The sequence below is a fragment of the Brachyistius frenatus genome, unplaced genomic scaffold (genome assembly GCF_029030835.1).
Source record: "Brachyistius frenatus isolate BFR_SWC_R1_liver_20210118 unplaced genomic scaffold, ASM2903083v1 Contig_648, whole genome shotgun sequence".
NCBI classification, from domain to species: domain Eukaryota; kingdom Metazoa; phylum Chordata; class Actinopteri; family Embiotocidae; genus Brachyistius; species Brachyistius frenatus.
In genome coordinates this window covers 19,277-26,609 of record NW_027211247.1, presented here as the reverse complement: position 1 = coordinate 26,609, position 7,333 = coordinate 19,277, and the positions used below count along the sequence as shown (strand labels likewise).

Genomic DNA, 7,333 nt, shown 5'->3' with positions numbered 1-7,333 from the left:
CACACACACACACACACACACACACACACAGACACACCCCCTTCTGCCCGTTGATGTGAAGAGTGATGGTTGACATTGTGAACGTGAGCTCTGCTCCATCCAGCTAGTCTTCAGTGACTGATAAAGGTCACCACAAGGCTTTGCTGTGGTTTGAAAGCATGAACATAGGTTTCTATAATACCCTCAGGCTTACTGTACCGCTACTATAGAAATATAGGATTACCATAATCCTCTTCCAGATACTGTCAGAGTCTTGAAGCTCTCTCAACCATAAACTCTGCTTTGCTCCGTCACAGACACACTTTGCAGTGTTGGAGTGGAAAATCTATCTTGCAAACATGAAGTGTCCGTTTTAAAGAACTGAAAGTTGACGGTTGTTTTCAGCAAAGATTTCGCAAAATCTTCACCGTTTAAGAGTGATGAGTACGGAGCGCCAAGGATTAACCTGTGACGAGCATGGTGTGAATGATGTATGTTCTTCATCCCACATCAATTCTATTCAATTCAATTTTATTCAATTTTATTTATATAGCACCAAATTACAACACAGGTTATTTCTTTTCATCACTGTAGCAGGCTGACAGAGTCCCAGTTCTGTTGAGCCCTCTATTCCGTTACGAGGGTTAAAGGAACTGCATTAGACTGGTTCAAATCCTACTTATCAGATAGATTCCAGTTTGTCCATGTCAACAATGAGTCATCCAGACAAACAAGAGTTAGTTATGGAGTTCCACAAGGCTCAGTGTTAGGCCCAATACTTTTTACTTTGTACATGCTTCCCATTCTACTTCTGGAAACTCGAGGAACCACAAGTAGACCAGCGTACTGAGAGAGAAGTGCTCTGCTAGGATTATATGGTTCTATAAGATCTCTAAGATATGATGGAGCCTGGTCATGTAGAGCTGTGAGATTGAACATCTCTGGAGAGATCTGAAGATGGCTGAGCACCGACGCTCCCCATCCAACCTGATGGAGCTTCAGAGGTCCTGCAAAGAAGAATGGGAGAAACTGCCCAAAAATAGGTGTGCCAAGCTTATAGCATCATACTCAAAAAGACTTGAGGCTGTAATTTCTGCCAAAGGTGCTTCAACAAAGTATTGAGCAAAGGCTGTATGTACGCGTTATATTTTCGTTCTTTATTTTTAATAGATTAGCAGACATTTTAAACAAACTATTTTCACATTGTCATTATGGGATATTGTGTGTAGAATATTGAGGAAAAAAATGAATTTAATCCATTTTGGAATAAGGCTGTAACATAACAAAATGTGTAAAAAGTGAAGCGTTGTGGATACTTTTCGGATGCACTGTATGTCCTGAGTGCGAGTCCCTGTTTGGGCCCCCCGGAGTCATTCAGGACATTTATTTTACCATCAAGCAGAGCACATATTTTGTTCAAATGTTGGAGTCATACAGTGTCCCACAAACATGGTTCACATATTTCCAGATTCTACACAATCTCTTCTACACAACTATAAAACTATAAAAACATCTCTCAGTATTATCAAATTAAATGATGAAAGATGTGGATTGCCCAGACTGTCCTGAAAAAGACAAGATTGGGGCGGCACGGTGGTGCAGTGGTTAGCATTGTCGCCTCACAGCAAAAAGGTTCCGGGTTCGAATCCGGTCCTGGGCCTTTCTGTGCGGAGTTTGCATGTTCTCTCTGTGCTTGCGTGGGTTCTCTCTGGGTTCTCCGGCTTCCTCCCATCATCCAAAAACATGCACCTCAGGTCAGGTTACCCGCTAGTGGCAGTCTGTTGCAGCAGCTCCCCCCTGAGAGCCCCCCTGCTGTAGCGAAGACATTTCCCCTCGGGGATTAATAGAGTACTATAAAATAAAAAAGATACAGCATGAATGCCAACATCACTGCAACAACACGTTCCTGTAGATACATGCTGCACAACATCAGGAGAATATGTCCCCTTCTCACTCAGAAGGAGGTCCAGGCTCTGGTCATCTCACATCTAGACTACTGTAACTCCCTCCTGGCAGGTCTACCTGTTAGTACCATCTGACCTCTGCAGCTCATCCAGAATGCAGCAGCTCGACTGGTCTTTAACCTCCTAGATTCACTCACACTGCTCCGCTCCTCCTCCTCCTCTGTCCTGGCTCCTAAATGGTAGAATGAGCTCCCCAACGACATCAGGACAGCAGAAACTCTGAACATCTTCCACCGCAAACTAAAAACACACCTCTTCAAACTTTATCTTGAAAAGTAGAACTTTAATAGCACTTAAAATGACACTTACTGATAGAACTTTGTAGTTTGGCTTTCTGGAAGAAATAGTATTTTCTTGATTCTTGTTGTTCTGGTTTGAACCCTCATGGTTGAAATGAATTTATTGTAAGTCACTTTGGATAAAAGAGTCAGACAAATGAAATGTAATGTAATGGTTCGCCCCAACAATGACCAAGATGTGAGGTTCAAAGTGAAAGTAGTGAAGTCACCCTGAAAACAGCCGAGGGTTCAAAAGGTGAATGTAGGAATGTGATGCAGAGTCTTGGTTGAAATACGTCTTCTCTTTGCTTCCCTTCTGTCTCCTCCATTTTCTTTCTGGTCAAACAAAGTAAAGAAGGAAAACTGTTGTCATTTCATTTTCATCATGGAGCTAAAAAACAATCCCTTGTTATTTCCATGTCAATACTCACCTTCCGGTCTCCTCCATCTTCCTTTCAGGGCCTGAAGGCAGCAGACAACGACCCCACCGCCCCCCCCTACGACTCCCTGTTGGTGTTTGACTACGAGGGCAGCGGCTCCACCGCCGGCTCCCTCAGCTCCCTGCACTCGTCCTCCAGCTGTGGAGACCAGGACTACGACTACCTCGGCGACTGGGGGCCTCGCTTCCGCAAGCTGGCCGACCTGTACGGCGGGGGGGACGATTAGCACCCGCGACCCCCCGCTAACGACAGCGACCACCCTCCCCGCCCTGGCTCAAAGGCACGGTCGGTGGGTGGGGTATAAAGATAACACGGATGAACTTGTGTATTACCACGGGACAGCTTGTAAAGAAACTCGCTGTCTCTTGAGGACCGTTGACGACACTTGGGACCATGCTGACTCCTGGCAGAGCCTGGCCCTGGCTAGTATTCAGGCTAACGGACACGATGTGAGCGTCGGCCTGTGCACTAACAAATACGAGCAGCCAGAACAATGCGCTCAGTCGTCTCCTGTGACAGCCGGGAGCTCCGACAGCTACGACACGGACGCTCATTTACACTTGAATCTTACAGTACAGCAGCACTGGGGTCAAATGTGCCTTTTTGTACATTCTTTTGATTGTGTTCAGTCTTGATTCTGTATGTTGCTTTAAAGCTCCCGGTGATTGGCAGCAGCAGCCGGAGGAGCACTTTGCCATGGTAATGAGTGCATGTGTGTGTTTGGACTTCACCTCATTACTTGTATGTGTGGGAGAGTTTGTGTGAATCATTCCCACAGAGACACACTGGATGGATACTCTAAAAGGGCAACGCATACTCTGAGATGCCTTGGATGATCCTACCAGCAGAAACGTGGCTCTACTGTGCAGCTCTGGGTGTTAGATAGGTCAGCAGTGTTGAAAATATACATTTAGGCTGTAAAATTTTGACTTTTCATGAATCACTGCTGTAATAGTGGTCCATGCAGTGACAGAAGCTTCATCACAACTGTTGTCATTACATCTATCATGTAAAGGATCACCTCTCTCTGTCATACTGAAGCGACAATGAACAGTGACGTCACTGTTGGTTTGTGAACGTTATGAATCCTCCAGTTCAGATTCTGTCGGTCACCATCTTGCTAGTTCGGAGCAGTTTGGAGCAGGAAGTGACCATATTTGGACGAGCTGGGGGAGGGGCCAGCGGTGGATCTGACCGATCTGATTGGAAACCTGACGATACTACATCCCGCCCACCGATAGCTGTAACCTGACTGCACCACAGGCCTGTCAATCAAACAGACACGCCCCCAAAAACAGGTCTTCTTGAATCTTCTTTTCTAATGAATGAGGGATTATTTTCAGATGGACCTCCAGAAAACTAATAAGAAGGAGTGACTTTAGCTAACAACAGTGAGACAACTCTTCCAACAACCTCTAGTGGCACTCGGTGGTATTGCAAGTTTAAGGCACTTGTGCATCGGCCTCATTTTTCAGATCTGGAAGCTACGAACGCTTTTATATAAAGTATATGCTCTTACCAGAGAGATATTATCTGTGTTAAAAGGTTCTTGTTTGAGCTCCTTTCATTATGGTGTGACTCAGTCTGAATTAACAAATCGCCCGACATCAGAGGTTTTCATCTCCTCTATGCTCGAATCTTCAGGTCGAAGCTTTGAGTAAATATACAGAGAATAGCTGCGTCGTCTGACTTTCAACGTTCTGATACTCGTGGACATTTAGAGCCAAAATCAATTCAAGCTTCTGAACTTGTGAAGTTTTTACAAGCAGAAAATGTCCAAACTGAGCCTTTGCAAAAGGCAATTAAAAAAAGGGATGCAAGATGACAAAGTGCTGAAAAACATGTTGATAACACGTTATTTTAACTTATGTGTTGGTGCGGTTTAAAGAAAGAAAGAATCAAGGCTACGAAAACGATTTCATCTACAAACAGTTGAAGCTTTTTTCATTCCACAGCGACAGAGAGATGACAAATCAAACAGATTAAAATTCCCATTAAAAAGGAAATGAATAGAGTAATTAAATATTTAATGAATATGACACAGAGGGCAGGTCCAGTGTGGTTAGAGCAGGTACGTCTGTGATGGACTTTTTATTTACAAATGAATATGTATGTTTGATGAGCAGCTTGTGAACAGAATACAGAGTGGCTGAGTTATTCAGGTCTGCTCTGAAGGAAAAGAAGTGAAATAGAAAGAAAACGTCTGTTTCTGCTCATACATCTTTGAAACAGTCAGGGCTAACACATTTAATTGTCAGGAGAGAAGGTTTTGTAACTCATTTCTGCTTATTGCAGTGGATGAGCTGCATGTGAGTCAACATTTCCATGATGCTTTATTATGATATCATAACAAGAATAATATTTTCACAGGGTTTTACATAGATATTACATAGGAAACCTAATGATAATGACATTTTTCTTTTCATATTTAGTATAAACATACAAAACATTTGAAGTTACACAAAATGTGACACAACAGCTACATTTCTTACTATTCATCCTGACTTTTGTCACCAGTCCAGATGCCAACATCTTATACCTGTTTTTGTTACATGCAAATGAAATCAATACAACATATATTTGCAGATTAGGTTGCTATGACAACACACAAACTAAATGAGCCCTGAATGACTGGAACAAAATAAATCACAAAGCAGCTGCACCGCATTCAACTCATCATTGAAACCAGACAGGAAGTCTGTTTGTTTCAGCAGTTATCTGTACAGTATATGATGCAACATGCATTGCACACTGCACACCAGCAGACGACAACATTTTGTTTAGCACTACATGTCCTCCAGAGGTCGTGACATCATCATTATTATGACTGTACCATCCCTCATATAAGACTATAAGATGACCATGTTTTTCAATCCCTTGTGTGTTGCTTGTTTAAACACACACTCTGCTGCGAGCTTTTGAGATGGTCAGGATGATTTTCTCTGACAGTTGGCGTTCAGCCGTCTTTATGATCTCCTCATCAGGCTGTTCACTGGCTGTGGGTAATTCCTGGCTGATTAATGAACGTGTCCTCAGTTGGCTTTCTTGTTTTCAGTCATCAGGATGATTTCTTCCTCTGCAGCTGCAAAACAGGAGCCATCCTAAATGACTCGAGGGGTTAATTAAACAGTAATGGCTTAGATCAACTTGCCTAGCCTCATAAAATCTATAAACAACCCATAATGCAACAGTTTCCCAACACTGGCAAGCGGCCACCAGCAGTAATGTCATCCGTCGGTTTGTGAACAGCCATTTTGAAGCCTCCAGTTCAGATTCTGTCTGTCACCATCTTTGCCAGTTCGGAGCGGTTTGGAGCAGGGAGTGACCATATTTGGACGAGCTGGGGGAGGAGCCAGCGGTAGATCTGACTGATCTGATTGGAAACCTGACGATACTACGTCCCGCCCACCGATAGCTGTAACCTGACTGCACCACAGGCCTGTCAATCAAACAGACACGCCCCCAAAAACAGGTCTTCTTGAATCTTCTTTTCTAATGAATGAGGGATTATTTTCAGATGGACCTCCAGAAAACTAATAAGAAGGAGTGACTTTAGCTAACAACACTGAGATAACTGATGGACACATTTTATTCACTTTGGATTTGATGAGAGAAGTTGAATGGGAGTCTATGGAGCCGGAGGCTTTTTGGAGCCGACCTCTAGTGGCACTCGCTGGTGTTGCGGTTTAAGACACTTCTGCATCGGGACCATTTTAGAGACCTGGAAGCTACGAACACTTTTATAAACAGTCTATAATTACAAGATCACTGTAAATGTCAAAGTTCTCATCTTTTTTTTTTTTTTCATATATTTCAAAAATAATGTTCAGATGAAATATGATCTGAGTTTGCTGGACTTTAAAATCAAGTCCACCGAGTACCTTCATGCTCCTAAAGGGAGGTCTTTTGAATCTAAAACTCCCAGCACCATTCTCAGGACCAGTGTTTCATAGTAGTGAGGCTACATGACTCTTCCTGCCTTTCACAGTGTTGTTATGAGACAGAAATGTTGGTCGGACCCAGAGCTGAACAAAAGAGCTGCATATTTTTGCCTGTTTGGTTTTCCAAAGCTGGTGAGAAGAAATGTACAGTAATGCTAGACCTTAAATAGATACCTTCTGTTTCTTTTGTTTTGCTTTTATCACAATGTAACTTATGCAGCTGATCGGTAACAAAGGGAGTCATCACTTCATGTTTTTGTAGCAAAGATACTTCTTGATACTCTGCTGTGGTGGATTAAATACAAAAAGGCAATGTTTCTTCTGTCTGCTGATGATCTGCCTTAGTGTTCTCTGGTACTCCTCAACTGGCTACTCACTGTAAACTGAAATGTGTACAGATTGTATTTTTTTCTCTTGTTGTTCTTTTGGCTGTGGTCTCTGAAAATGACATGCTAATATCTTGGATCCTTGTATATGTGTAATTTGGATTACAAATTAAAACGTTTTTGCATGTTTTTATCTTTTTATTATGGAAAAACAGTATTTTTTGGCTCTTTCGTAAACAAGTTAAGCATCAATCACACGCAGCACACGATCACTTAGGAGGCTGGATTCTATCTTAGAAGTGAAAGAAAACTTAAAGGTGAAAGAGATCAATGAAATTTTAAAACAGCATTAATTAAGAAATAAACAAACAGTTTCTTATTTCCAATTATTTCCAGCAGACATAG

The 7,333-nt window shown here is 42.5% G+C and overlaps 1 pseudogene; it reads left to right on the top strand.

Annotated features, from left to right (window-relative positions):
- Positions 1-2,623: 2,623 nt before the first annotated feature.
- LOC138614978 (cadherin-2 pseudogene) lies at positions 2,624-7,117 on the top strand (annotated as a pseudogene).
- Positions 7,118-7,333: the final 216 nt, after the last annotated feature.